The sequence below is a fragment of the Eubalaena glacialis genome, chromosome 16, assembly GCF_028564815.1.
Source record: "Eubalaena glacialis isolate mEubGla1 chromosome 16, mEubGla1.1.hap2.+ XY, whole genome shotgun sequence".
NCBI lineage: Eukaryota > Metazoa > Chordata > Mammalia > Artiodactyla > Balaenidae > Eubalaena > Eubalaena glacialis.
This window is the reverse complement of record NC_083731.1, coordinates 66,311,927-66,326,968: the sequence shown is the minus strand read 5'-3', so window position 1 is coordinate 66,326,968 and position 15,042 is coordinate 66,311,927. Positions and strand designations below refer to the sequence as shown.

Sequence of the window (15,042 nt, the reverse complement as noted above, 5' to 3'; positions counted from 1 at the left end):
TTCCAAAACAAACAAGGAAAAATGAAGTATTTGAGAGAATGTGCATAGGTTATATACAAATACTACACCATTTTATATAAGGGAATTGAGCATCTTCGGAGTTTGGTATCCACAGAGATCGTGGAACCAATCTCCTGCAGATACAGAGGGACAACTGAATGCATATGTCCAAACGTATCAAGTTGTACACTGTAAATACATGCAGTTTACTTCATATTAATTTTACCTCAATCAAGCTGTCTCAAAAAATAAAATTTGTTGCTCAATATTTCCAACTCTTTGAACATTACAAGCAAATGAGGAATGTGAGTTGTTGTTAATTCATTATTATTAAGTAGTAATAATGGGTTTAAGGGACACAATATTGTATTTCCCCCTAAAATATACTCAAGTCCTAACCCCCACTACCTAGGAATGTGATCTTATTTGGAAACAGGGACTTTGCAAGCACAATCAAGTTAAGATGAGGTCATACTGGATCAGGGTGGGCCTCGAATCTAGTGCTTGGTATCCCCTAAGAGGAGAGGATGCATGGACAGACACACAGAGAGAATAACGCCATGTGTAGATAGAGGCAGAGACTGGAGTGATGTAGCTACTCTAATCCCAGTAACACCAAGGATTGTTGAGAGCTACTAGAAGCTGGGAAGAGGCAAGGAAGGATTCTTCTCTAGAACTTTCAGAGGGTACGTGGCCCTGCTGACACCTTGATTTCAGACTTCTAGCCTGTAGAACTGTGAGAGAATACATTTTTGTTGTTTTGAAATGACCAGAAATGATAATTTGTTACATCAGCCCTTGGAAACTAATACATATAGCAACATGCTTTTATTAGCTAGTCTACTCTAATTTTAAACAAAGTTGATTATAATACCAAAGGAAATATACATGATATCTGTTTTATAGAACCAGATGTCTGATTATTTCATGTCTGATGAAACTTTGTATTTTATAAAGTGAATCCCCCTTTGTTCTGTCCTTGTTTCTCTCCTCTCTCCAGTAGCCACATGTGTTACCATCATGTCTTTATATTAATATGAACACAGTGATTATCAAAGAATTGTCTGTGGATGCTTGGTGATCCCTGAGACACTTCCAGGGAGTCTGTGAGGTCAAAACTGTTCTCAGTTTTGATTTTTTCACTGTGTTGACATTTGCAGTGATAGTACAAAAGCAATGGTAGATGAAACTGCTGACATCTTAGCACAAATCAAGATAGTACCACCAACTGCACTAGTAGACATTTTATTCTTCATCTGCATGTACTGGCAGAAAACAAACAAAAAGAGTTTCACTTAGGAATCACCTTGATGAAGCAGCAGTATTATTAATTTTATTAAATCTTCATCCTTGGGTGTACGTGTCTTTTTAACAGCCTGTGTGATGATATGGGGAGTACAAATAATGTCTGTCTGTTACATAGAAAAGTCCAAAAGAAAAAAAAAAAGCACTTGTGTGGTTGAGTTGTGAACTGAACTAGCAGCTTTTTTCATGAACACCATTTTTATTTGACAGACAGACTCTAGTTATTCAAATTATTCAGACTTGGGTACTTAGCAGACATGTCCCTCTATGCCCAGAGATTTTCTTTTGGAGACAGCAATCTTAAGTGATTGTGTTTCCTTGACTGAGAATGATATTTCCTGTAAAATCTTAAACACAGGTAAAGCTCAGGGAGTTACAGGGATTTGCTGAAGGACACATACCATAAAGTAGCAGACATGGGCTTAGAAACCAGGCCCCCTTACTTCCAGCCTGCTACTCTTCCCATTTCACTAAATGAGACAGGTGGCTTTTCATATTTCATGCATCCTCTCCTTGAGACAGAATTAATGCTGCAAGAGAAAGAAATGCCAGGTGGAAAAACTGACAAGTCAGATATTACACAGGCACTTAATTTTTATTTTGTAATTTTCACAATCTGAGCAACCAAGTAGAATACATAAAGAAGACACTAAAATGTGGCATAATAAAATTCATTTGACCAGAAATACGGGCTTCCATGTTTTTGTCTCCAGCTCAGGTTTTTTTTTTTTTTTTTTTTTTTCATTTTTAATGTCAAGTGTTCTCTGAGTCCAGCGCTCACTTTGGCAAAAACTACATTTAGTTGCAAATTGAGACACGGTGCATAGCTGCTATGATTAAGGAATTCAGAATCTTATCCAATATAAGGCCTTGAGGGCAGAAAGAAATGCTGAGCGAAAAACATTTCAATGTTGCCATGTCTAGATGAGTGCCTGAAATAAATATTAACTGTTATTTCTGCAAACTTTCCCTCTGTTTTATATACTTCATTTCCCCCACTTTTGAGTCTACAGTGTATTTCAGCAACATTATGGGTTTCTACTCATGATGAGTGTTCTCAGCGTGGGCTGGGTCAGTGTTTGTAGCTCAGCTGGCTGGTGCCAGAGTGGAGGGCACGTCTGATTTGATTCCACCCCAGGCACTGAAGGATTTTGAAGATTTTCCTCCTAATATTTGGCTTTACTTGATAATCCCAGAGCATGCTGGGAAATCTCAGCAAGAGGAAAAATTTAGTAACCACAGGGAGGCCTGCTTGCAGGGTTGTGGGTAAGTATGAAAGCTTATCAGTATGACTGTTAATGACTTGTATGTTCTGCTTTTCACAAGATTTTCTTTCAACAAAAAGTGTGTAGGCTTGTGAGGACAGACAGCTTTTAGAAAACTCAGCCGTCCCCGGAAAGACAAATGCATGATTGAGTCATTTCCCAAGAGAGAAGCCACTAGTCAGCCAGGTATGTGGAACCATGTGGTTCAGAATTTAGAATTTCAAAAGCAGGAGCTGGCAAAGGGTTGCATGGGATTTTAGCCTCATGTTTTCATCATCATTTTTCTTTCTTATTTTTGAGTACTGAAATTGCCCTGGGCATATGCAGAATAAGAGACATGCTATCTACCTCTAGTCAACGTTGGAGAAAGTGTTCAGTTCAGAAATAGACTTTGTAGCCGAGAAGGTGATCAAATCTCAGAGGCTTGAAGAGTTTTTCTGTGTGTGTGCAAACCAGTTTCTCATGTATCTTCTTTTCGATTCTGTTTTCCCCCTTTTTGTTGTTGTTTGTTTATATATAGTCACTAAGACTCTCTGTCTTGGAAATGTTTAACAATAGGCTAGATTTTTATTTGGTCTGGGTGCTCCAGATGTGAGCTGGCCCAGAGGAGGTGGTGGTGGAGGTGGAGCCTTTGCACTATGCACTGGGAGTGGGCAGATTTCACTGACTGGGTTACAAGGCTCTGAAGCATTCTGTACTTAGAACTAGCTTTTCCGAGCATGCAGAGGCATGTGACAGTGGCTGATCTTGACATAGAGGGAATCTAGCCAGAAGTGTCTGTGTACAGCATGTCCCAAAGTACAAGGAAGCTTGCCTCATGACCCTGTACCTATAGGGCTAACCTAACATGACAGCTAGGATGACTCTGGTCTTCTATATGCTGGAGACAACTTCACCTTCATTTAATTGAATACAGCTCACTTTATTAGGTTCCTACTAAGAAAAATGCATGAGATTTGAACGTAATTAATTCTTGTGACTTACTACCTTCACTTTATTTATTTATTTATTTATTTTTAAAAATTTATTTATCTGTTTATTTACTTATGGCTGCATTGGGTCTTCGTTGCTGCGCGCGGGCTTTCTCTAGTTGCGGCGAGCGGGGGCTACTCTTCGTTGCAGTGTGCGGGCTTCTCGTTGCGGTGGCTTCTCTTTGTTGCGGAGCACAGGCTCTAGGTGCGCGGGCTTCAGTAGTTGTAGCACACAGGCTCTAGAGCGCAGGCTCAGTAGTTGTGGTGCACGGGCTTAGTTGCTCCGTGGCATGTGGGATCTTCCCAGACCAGGGCTCGAACCCGTGTCCCCTGCATTGGCAGGCGGATTCTCAACCACTGCGCCACCAGAGAAGCCCTACCCTCACTTTAAATTGTAGGAAACAGAGGATTAGAGAGAATAAGTGGCTTATCCAAGTTCATACAACTGGTTCTTCTCACCACATGTCTTCATTGTGATAAGAGAGACAACTTTCCTTTCTGTGACAAAAATACAGTCTCCTGCTCTCATTAGTGAGTCTATGATTTTTTTTTTAAAAAAGACTTCATTTTTCTAGATTGCTTTTAAATTCACAGAAAAATTGAGAAAAGGGTACAGATGTTGCCCATATATTACCTGCCTCCCTGACCCCCACCCATTGTCAACATCCCTCTCCAGATTGGTATATTTGTTAAAGTCAATAAGCCTACACTGACACATCATTATCACTCAAAGTCCATAGTTGACAGTAGGGTTCACTCTTGGTGTTGTACATTCTATGGGTTTGGACAAATGTATAATAATATGTGTCCATTATTATGGTATCATATATAGCATTTTCACTGCCCTAAAAATCCTCTGTAGTCTGCCTATTCATCTCTCCACACTGCCCTTCCTGCAACCCCTGGCAATGACTGATCTTTTTACTGTCTCCATAGTTTTGCCTTTGTCAGAATGCCATATAGTAGGAATCACATGGTATATAGCCTTTTCGGATTGGCTACATCCACTCAGTAATATGCATTTAAGACTCCTCCATGTCTTTTAATGGCTTGATAGCTCATTTCTGTTTAGCACCAAAAAATATTCTACTGTCTGGATGTACCACAGTTTATTTACCAGTTTACCTACTGAAGAATATCTTGGTTGCTTCCAAGTTTTGGCAACTATGAATAAAGCTGCTATAAAAACCTAACTGCATTCCTCAAATTTTGCTATGTAGTGTTTTTATTATTGTTCTAAATTTTTAGATTGATTTCTCTGTTCATCCATGAATTATTTAGAAGCATATTTTTAACTTTCTAAATACATGGGCTTTAAAAAAATCTTTCTATCATTGATTTCTAATTTAATATTATTAGATTAAATTAGAATTTAATGCAGAGAATGCAGATTATGATAGGATTCTTCGAAATTTATTGAGATTTTCCTTATATGGTCAGTTTTTATAGATAGTCCATGCATACTTCAATAGAATGTTTATTCTCTATGTTCTGTAAATATGTATTAATACAGGGATTATTTGTTCTTCAAATATTCTATTACTCTTTCTTTGTTTTCCTGATCTCTAAATTGCTGAGAGGTGTGTTAGAATCTTTTACTCTGATGGTTGATATGTCAATTTCTCCTTTTCACTCTGTAACTTTTCGTTGTAAATATTTGAAGGTATTTTATTGTGTGCATACAGGTTTAGAATTTTTATATCTTTCTGGAAAATTAACTTCTATTAATACATAAAAGCCCTCTTTATTAACAATGATTTTTACCCTTAAAGCTTATTTTTTGTCTGATATTATTTTAATTATACCATATTTCTTTTGGTTAGTACATGCTTATTAATATGTAATTTTTCTATACTTTTAATCCTCTGTGTTTTTTTGCTTTAGATGTTCCTCTTGTAAATTTTGTTTTTTGATGTGACTATTTAAAAAAAATATGGTTTGACATTCTTTGTCTTAGTTGGACAGTTGAGTCTATTTACATATATTTGGATCTTCTTCTTCCACCTTCTTTTTAAATTTTGTTTGACCAGACTCCTTTTGTGCAGTAAGTAGGTTGAGCTTTCCCCCCTAAGGTAACGAAATTATCAAGGTGTTTATTGAGCACAGTTTAATACACATACACAGATACATACCCCTCTAAGAAGTAGGTTATTTTTACCTTCATTTTACATCCAAGGAAACTGAGCCAGAATGGTTAATTACCTGGCTCTAGGTCACAAAGCATTTGTGTGGCAAAGATTAGATTTGAACCAAGATCTTCTGGAATTGGAGTCCAAGTCCCTTATCTTTTCATGCTTCCATCTTGTCTTCAGGATAGAGTCATCTCCGGTGGAACTGAAGATAGGAAAGAAGATCAAAGGAAGAAGAGGACTTCAGGAAAAGCCAGTAAAGAGTGCTGAGGTCAGAACTTTTATTGTCTTTAAAAAAGGATTGATTAGAGTTTTGAAAGTAAACAACTTTTTGCTTTGTCCTTGTTTCTTTGATGGAATTTACTCATCAGAAAGTGATGATGTTTGCTACAATATAAGCAGCATTTAAACACATAGTCATTTTTTTATTAGTCATGGTATTTCACCCATGATGAAATGAAAGTTTCATAAAACCATAATTTGGAACAGAAATGGATGGTGATTTTGTCAGTTTTCTTGATAAGTAGAGAGATATGAAGAATATTATTGAACAAGCCTGACAATGAGAAGACCTAAGCCCATGTTCATTTCAGTGATTCACAAAAGAGATCAAAGTAAAATTTCTCTCTGTTTAAAGTATTCTGTTTTATTGTTTAAAAATTCACTTGGCAAGAATTTCTTGAGAATTTTTCTCAGGGTCACTGAAGCTGGTTTTGGTAATAAGTTTAGGATTTGAAGGCAAGCAGTGATTTGGTTGAATGAAACTTTAATCATTAATTGTCTAAAAGTATAGAGATTGTGTGATTAAGGGGTAGGGAGGCAACTGCAACTATTTTGGGGGGACTGAAGACTATAAATGTAAACAGTCTGATTTTGTTTATGGATTCTATGAAATTTCAAGGTAGTCATTTCTTCTGCCCTAGGTCACAGCAGCAGCTTTGTAGATCTAGTGCTATGTCCCCTTGTCTAAATTGTAACCCCTTTATGGTGATGTGGAGCTTCTGATAAGAGCTCTAAGTAGCTTGAATATACAGTGAGAATCACATTGAAGCTGGCTTCAGAACCCTAGTTTTGTAGGTCTAGGTGACTAACATCTTTGATAAAGTAAGCTGAAAAATCCATTTTCAAATGAAATGTACTTATTTTAAAAGTAAAATACTTCTTAAGTGAGCAGAATCTGCAGTTCTAGATCTTTTAAAAATTTTTTATTATTTATTTAATTGAAGTCTAGTTGATTTACAATGTTGTGTTAGTTTCAGGTATACAACAAAGTGATTCAGTTATACGTACAGATATATCTATTTTTTCAGATTCTTTTCCCTTATAGGTTATTATAAAATATTGAGTATAGTTCCCTGTGCTATACAGTAGGTCCTCATTGGTTATTTATTTTATATATAGTAGTGTGTATATTGCAGTTCTAGGTCTTAAATGAAATTTAGGCATAAACAAAGGCTGAGTGTCACTTTGATTCACTGATAATCTACGTTACCAAAACAGGATGCTGATTGTTGATGTTCCTTTTCTTCTATTGTAGGATCACCTCTACTTTGTATTAGTATGGGAAGAGTCTGTGAGATGTATCAATAGTTAAAAGATATTGCAGTAGGCTTTTAACTGTCTCCTCTCTTTTATTCTTGTTCTGTACAATTTTACACACATATTGCCATTGGAATAATTTTTTTAAGCTGGTTGAATCTTATGGATAAAGTGCTAACTCTATAACTTGGACTAAAAGCTATTCCCAGTCCAGTCCAATCCCAACCTGCATTCTGTTCTCAACTCCAGTCCTCCATCACCACCTCCACACACACACACACAGACACACACACACACGGAGTTCTAACCACTTGGTATTTGTTCTTACTTTCTTTGCACATGCTATTCACACTGCCTAAAATGCTCTTGACTCTCTCCTCTACCTCTATAATCTCAAGACCCTGATTAAATATCACTTCCTCTTTGAAGCCATACAGAACCTGCTTCCTATAGTTGTTTATTCCTCTGTGCTTTCAAAGCACATTATAAATTCATTGTTTTATGGAATTTACCCATCGTATTCTAGTAAGCCATAAACTATAAGATGTTGCAATACAGTGAAAGCCGCAAAGAGTAGCTGCATAAAGATTAACTTTCCTCTTCTAGTTCACTACCATGCTCTTGTCATTTCCCACCTTGCTCCTAATTACTTCTGGGGTGGAAAAAGAATAAAATTGCTGCTGGTGGGACTTAGACTTAAGTAAGTAATGGAGAAGATAAAGAGGACTAGTAGTAAGAAATGACAGCAAGGAGACAGGGAGATTCTGTGACCCTAAGGTGGTCTATATGGGCCTGCTGTTCTCAAGTAGCCATCTGTATCTAGGGGATGCACAGAAAACAGGCGTATGTGAATCTAAGATTACCTGTATAAAAAGCATATTCTGCTTAAGTCTAAGAAAAACCAGGATTAGATTAAACATGTGAAAAAAAGAATGACCTTCTTCAAGTGTTAACATTTCTGTAAAACTCACGTTAATCATATATCCTATTTGAATGTAACAGAAACACGAGTAAATGTTTATGCTGAAGTAATGTAAAAAATAGTTCAGTTTTTACTTAAAATTTGGAAAAGTGTAATAATCTGCTAACCACAGTTTTAGAAAGATGAGCTATTCAAGGCTATAGACTAGTCTGGTAATAATAGTAACGGTTGCCATTTATTCAGTGCCTATTAAATCCCAAGCACTGTGAGGAATGCCTCATAACTATATTTTATTTTTATATATTTTATCTTATTTAATCCATGCAAAGCTAGGTACAAGCACCCCCATTTTTTAAAACAGACAACTGATGCCCCAAGAGGTCAGATAACTTGCTCAGTGTCACCCAGTGTGTGGAGAGAGTCTGAATTAGAATTCCAGTCTTTCTGCCTCCAAAGCACATGCTCTTTCTGTCATACCAGGTTGCCTCACAAAGTAACTTCTGAGGATGAACATCTAGGAAGAAATAAAGAGCTTCTCAAAAATCAGATCTGCAAACTAATACCTACAACTCAACAGCAAATGAGTCTACTAGTTAAGAAAAATGTATTTAAGAAATTAATTTGGTGTCCCTAAAAACATGCCTACCGCATGCCACACAATGACTACAAAAACACTCAAAATAACTGATCAGATATAGTTATCTCCTGAAGGTTTTCCACCACTGTCTAGCCCAACATGAGGCCCTCTGACATTGGGCCAGGGGCACCATGTAAAAGTTGTGACCTACAACCCGGTCTGTCCATGGCCCTGTTCCACACTTCAGTCTTCTCTCTGCTTCTCTTGGCTTCCTGTTTTCTGACCTTGTGTCTGGTCACAGCATTCCATGCTGTCTTCTTCACTTTACTCTCTGCCTTACACAGGGTTCTATCCCTTCTGGATACAGTCTTGGTGATTCCGTTGACATTGGCCTACCTCTAGGTTCGCAATGCAGACTATGGCCTTAACAGATACTCCTGCCATGATGTTTATCCAAGAGTAGTTTGAAGACCACTTCTGTCAAGATTATATTGGGAGGGAAGCTTGTGAAATATCTGAGTTGACTGAATCAGGACCTCTGGGGAGTGGGGCCCTGCAATCTGCACTTTAACAAGCTTTCTCTGTGATTTCTTTCATGACCAGTGTTTTATAGGTACTGTTCTAGGTTTGATGTGATCCCTAGGCATCCCTATCCTTTCTGTCATCCTCTGCAATGACTCCCCTATATGTGAGGGCTCCCTGGCCTGACCTGACTCTGTGCCCTGAGTGTGGTTAACTGTGGGTTGTTTATATTGCTTGGGCCTTTTAGAAAATCCTATCCTTAGAGTGACTGCCTGCCCTTTGCAATCACAAATGTAATTTTCCCTTTACTTCATACATAACCTAAGTTTCCCCAAAGCCTCATCTGTTTATGGGTACAAATAAAGCCACTTAATGTTTATAACCCAAATTTCACTGACTCATGCCCATACAGACATAATACAAGACCTTAATTTCCTGCAGAATTTTCCCTCAGTGTTTCTGGGAGGTTTTGGGACGGGCCTCCCAGGTGTCCTCAACGCTGCTTCTTTGTGCTGTGCTGCTGGTTGACGTGTGTCACTTTTGGAGTCACTAGGTTATGCCTCTCCATGAATCCAAGGCTGGTGGCCTCCCTGCAGGTGTTGATCTCCATGACCAGGAGTAGATGCTCTCTCTCTGTACTTTCAGAGCTGCAAACCGTTGAGGAGCCGGGGGTGATGCTTTGTTTCCAGGCATCCTGACTGGGTTGGAGCCAGTCTGTGCTTGGCATAGAAGTGAGAGGATGCTGTTTGCTCTGACTCTGTGTTGTATTTTTTCCACCCAAGCAACACTATTACTCTCCTGGGTCTCCAAAGTCCTTCTCATTCAATTTCCGTGTGCAGCTCCTCTCTCCAACACCCCAAACACTAGTCTATATTTCCAGTCCGCTCACTTCCTTGGATGCCCACAAATAAACCGTATTCCCCGAACAAAACCACTGTGAAAAATCTACTCCTTATAGACCTCTTCACCAGTTCATCACAAATGCTCAGCCATATCTAAATCTCTGAAGCTCATTTTAAACTTAGGTGGGGACGCTTCCCCTACCCAACACACATCTTAACATCTGTTAAGTTCCTGACTCCAATGATCCCAGTTTTAGAGCTACTACAGAGAGACCCTTGAGAAGAGGTTGAAACAAACTTTAGAACATAGGATAAGCTGTCAGAGTGAGAGAATGCAACAGTACAGATACTGGAAAATTATTTATTTTTTGTTTCAAAGAGGACGTCTGATAAACTTAAGTTGTAGAATATGAAAGAAAAGAGAGAAGCAGAGAATGGAGCTGCATGCGGGATTCAGCATCGAAATGAAACACAGTCTCCCCTACTTTCCTCCTCCTTTACCACACAGGGCCAGCTGTCACCGAAAGCTGTTTCCAAACCAATTACAATTCCTTTACCAGAAAGGAGGATAAAATCTTAACAAAGGAACAGATGATTGGATGCTATTGGTTCTTCTGACTCTGGAACTGCTTTAGAAAGGAAGTTGAATCTTTGCAGAATTATTATTATCAGTCATTCTTTATTGCTTCAGCTTTCTTTATTGCATTCTAACACACAAAGTAATGAAAACATATAATAAAGAGAATAAAACACGTAATGCATCACTGTGCAGATATTGCAATCGTAGCCAATCCAATGTAAATGCCCTATAGGGAATACTTGAGCCTTCCAATACATTGCTAACCGTTTGCATGATACTACATCACGTTATTTATCTACTAAACTTGTCATGCTTTACTCTGCTAAATATCATGCCAGCATCAACCCCAAATAGCACTAGGACTCTTTTCCATTTTCCACATGGAAGTATATTTCTTTGCTGTCACTGGTTTTAACGTTTGCAAAGAGTAGCTCCAGCTCCTGAATAATTAATGCATAATGATTACTAAGCTACGGGTAGTTTACTATTCTAGCCCCTCTGGTCTTTGCAAAGTTGCTTGCTTTAATATGCACTTCAAATTGGAACCAAGAGGCAGTAAAAGTCATTAAGACGGCATGGAGCTCAGTCAGTAATGATTTACAGAGTTTGGATGCATCCTGGGTTTTTCATTCGTGGCTCTCAAGCCCCATCTGCTGCTTGTGTTCTTACTTGGTATCCTGTTTGCAAATGCTTCTCTGATGGAGGGTTTCTGTTCCGTTTACACTTAAAAGAATCGACACTCAAGAGTTCAGGTCAAGTACACATTTCCTCTGTGGTGTTTCCAACACTGGAAGATCACTGGCAATGACTAAATACACTAGGAATATTTCTGCCAAATATATACATGTCAAGCAACTTCATGATCTCATATGGTATGGACACTTAGTAAATATTAAATAATGATAATAAGAATTACAAGAGTGATTCATCCAAAGCACTGTAGAAGAGACTTTTTAAAAGCTAGCTGGGAGGGTTTTAAAGAGGAGCAAGAATGTTCTCATGGTGAGAGTGGGAGAGTACTAACGTTAAGACTGACACTGCTATTTGCTGCTTGTGGTTTCTTCTCAAGGACATTCCTACAGATTAACTCAGACTTTAGTGATTCCCATGAGCTGTAAGCTGTGTTATCCCAAAGGACAGAGATGGTCATTTTAGGGGCCTTGCCTGTGAGCTGGAATGATCAAATGTGCCAGGGATATCTAAGGAGAAGTTGTGAGTGACTATGGCAGGGCAAATTCCCCTTGGGTGGGCATTAGAATGAGAACTAGTTGCCTCTAGAAAGTCAGTGACTCATTGTATTCTCCCTGGTACCTGGTCTGGGGCTGAACATACAATATACAATAGAAAATTGGTCAAGATATTTGTGGGATGGTGGTAAATAGAAGAACATATTGTAAACACCATTCCACACTAACCAAATTGAGGTTTCGGTTTTATATATATATATGTATATATAAGTAAAAATATAAATATAAATATCTATCAATCGATCAATAGGTATCTTGGTTGCTCAATGTTTTCCTCCCATGGAATATTATGTCATTTACCTTTTTTTTGGAGTCCCTCAAATATCTCCATTAAATACAATTTTTAAAAAACATTTTAGAAATAAATATATAAATGCTTTGAGTCTGGTTTTGTAGAATGAAAAAAGGATCCGAGTTTGCTTATGGTAGGAGATGTTAATTCTTTGAGATGGTTCAGAAAAGGTCTTTGACTAAGTGAACCCTTGTGACCTCCATGTTAGCATAAGTCTAAAAGTCAAACTTGCTATTTCATCCTCCAGCAGACCAAGCCTTACGTACTGTAATTGGTGCTTTGCCCTTTCCAGCTCTTAGATTGTTGCTAGGCCTGGCACTGGGTTAAATGGACGGGACCCTTGTCGTTGGTGGAGTAAATGGAAGGGAGGCTAAAGGTGTGCATTGCTCTATGCCTGCGAATGGTTTGCTAATGAATCATTTGTCAGAGAGGAATGAGGGGGAAGAGAAATAGCTGGAAAATGACCCGAGAAGCCCCACAATATGGTGTATGATTAAATAACGGACCGAGTATCACAATCTCTGAGTACTTTAGAGAAATAGAAGGCATTGACCACAAGTCAGTATCACATTCTGTGACAGATTCCCCACAGAGGACTCCCGCTGAGTCAGGTTCTTCCACAGTTTATGGTGTGCAGTGAGTCCATTGGGTGTATTCTTAGTTTAATGGGTTGGTTGCTGATTGCCATAATGGAGGGAGTGGGGGTGAGAACAGTCAGGGAATTTCAGGGGAGACCACAAAAATACTTTGGTTCAGTCCTCGGGGCTCTCCCTACCCCATTGCCCTCTCCCTCCAGGTGTCAGGGCCCTATCTTCCTTTCCAGGTGTTTGTGGTTACTTGTGTGAGTGACCCAAGCCATCGAAGGGGAGGGGGGGTGACTGTCCACATGAAATGGGTTTAAGGGAATGGAGAAGCGAGTTTAACTCCTGCTTGTCAGCCAGTGGGGAGCACCCAGACTGCTGTGGCCTGAGTGCTGTCGCTGCCATCATGAAGCTCCCGGGGGCAAAGCTGGGCAGCCTCTCAATGGCCCTCCATTCCCACCCATGAGATCTCGCCTCACTCCTTCCCAGCCATGAAATTGTTTCCTGGACGGAATGACATAGGGGACCAAAGATCCTCTATTTTTCCTAATTTGTACCATCTGGGACCTGTATTTCAACTTGTCAAACAGGAGAAAAATATTTGACTCCATTCTTCTCTCTCCTCTGCTTTAATACTCCTAAGGTGATTCATAATGCCTTGCTTGAGTCAGGAGAGACACCCTGTGGAAACTTTGAAGAAATTCTGGGGAAGGGGAGAGTTGATGTGGGAAGGGGATTGAACACAGTTAAAACTTTAAAAATATCCTGCCATATTTATTATTAGATATGCAGATAACCTCCTAAAGTGTGTGTGACCTTGGGTAAATAATTTACCCTCCTCTCTGTACCTTCATGTTTTCATTTATAATGGGTATAACAATTGCATCTAATTCCTAAGGTTGTCAGTATTGAAAGTATATACATATATACTTCAATATAGTACTGGGCATGTCACTAAAGATATACTCCATGTGAAGGAGTCAGCCACCCTTACCACTTTGGAAGGCTGGAAAGCTACTATCACCTCCCAAAGCTCCTAGTCATAGTCTGGGATTGGGTCACGTTCCGAGCATACCTGGCATGAGATACAGGGAAAGAGGTTTGGGCTTTAAAGTCAGAGAACCTCGATTTGAATCCTGGCTGAACCTCTTATTTGACTCTAAGCCAATTACCCAATGTGTTAGTTTCCTGCGCTATAACAAATTACCATAAGCTCTGTGGCTCAAAACAACAGAGGTTTATTCCTCTACAGTTCTGTAGGCTAGAAGTCCAAAATCAGTTCCACTGGCTCCAAATCAAGGTGTCAACAGGACTGCACTCCCCTGGGAGCTCTAGGGAATTCTGTTCCTTGCCTCTTCTGCTTCCGGCAGCTGCTGGTATTTCTTGGTTTGTGGCTACATCACTCCAATTTCTGCCTCTGTAGTCACATTGCTTCCTCGTGTGTGTGTGTGTGTGTGTGTGTGTGTGTGTGTGTGTGTGTGTGTGTGTGAGAAATCTCCCTCTGCTTCCCTCTTATGAGGACCCTTGTGATTACATTTAGGGGCCACTGGATAATCTCTTCATCTCAAAATCCTTAATTTAGTGGTATCTGCAAAGATCCTTTTTCCTTATAAGGTAATGTTTATAGGTTCCAGGGATTAGGAATTAATATCTTTGGAAGGTTATTATTCTGCCTACTACTCTGGACTTCTCTTAGTCCGTTATTTCAGTTGTAAAATGGGAATAATAGTACCAAATTCACAGGTTACTGTGAGGATTAATTCAATGTGTTATACAAGAGGTAGTAAGAAAGATCTTCAAAATTCCATTTCGACCAGTATAGCTGCAGTGTGCACCCTGCTGTCCTGTGGCAAGATGCAGCATGCAGCCTCTGTTTTCTGAAATGGGGTTAAGATAGTCGGAAGTGGAAAATCATAAGAAGTCATTAGTTTTTGTTCGGGTCAAACATTACAGGCCTACTCTTTGCTGGACACTCTTCTGAGGACTGAAATTACAAGGATAAAGCCCGGATCTTGAGGAATTCCATTCCTGATCTATTCTCTTTGGGGTGCACAGGCATACGCAGTGTGAATCCACTGCATTAAGTGTCCTGCTAGGATGAGCCGAGAGCGCTGTGATACAGAGTGGCCATGGAGTTGGCCAGGGAGGGCTTTGCATCTGCATGGGTGGTGACGTTGGGAAAACTCATTTTGCCTGTGGGTCCGGCCCTTCTCAGTTTCTTTGTAGTTACAAGTTAAACAGGTCATTTCTATGCCCTGTGGCTCCTGAAT

The 15,042-nt window shown here is 39.3% G+C and overlaps 1 long non-coding RNA gene across 10 annotated transcripts in view; it reads left to right on the top strand.

The window, feature by feature from the left end:
- Positions 1–15,042, top strand: part of LOC133076138 (uncharacterized) — a 318,595-nt gene that overhangs the window by 43,799 nt on the left and 259,754 nt on the right. For all 10 annotated transcript variants that reach the window (XR_009697491.1, XR_009697493.1, XR_009697496.1 and 7 more), the window contains exon 2: positions 5,854–5,941. This is a non-coding gene — a long non-coding RNA (uncharacterized LOC133076138). The remainder of the gene's footprint in view (positions 1–5,853; positions 5,942–15,042) is intronic.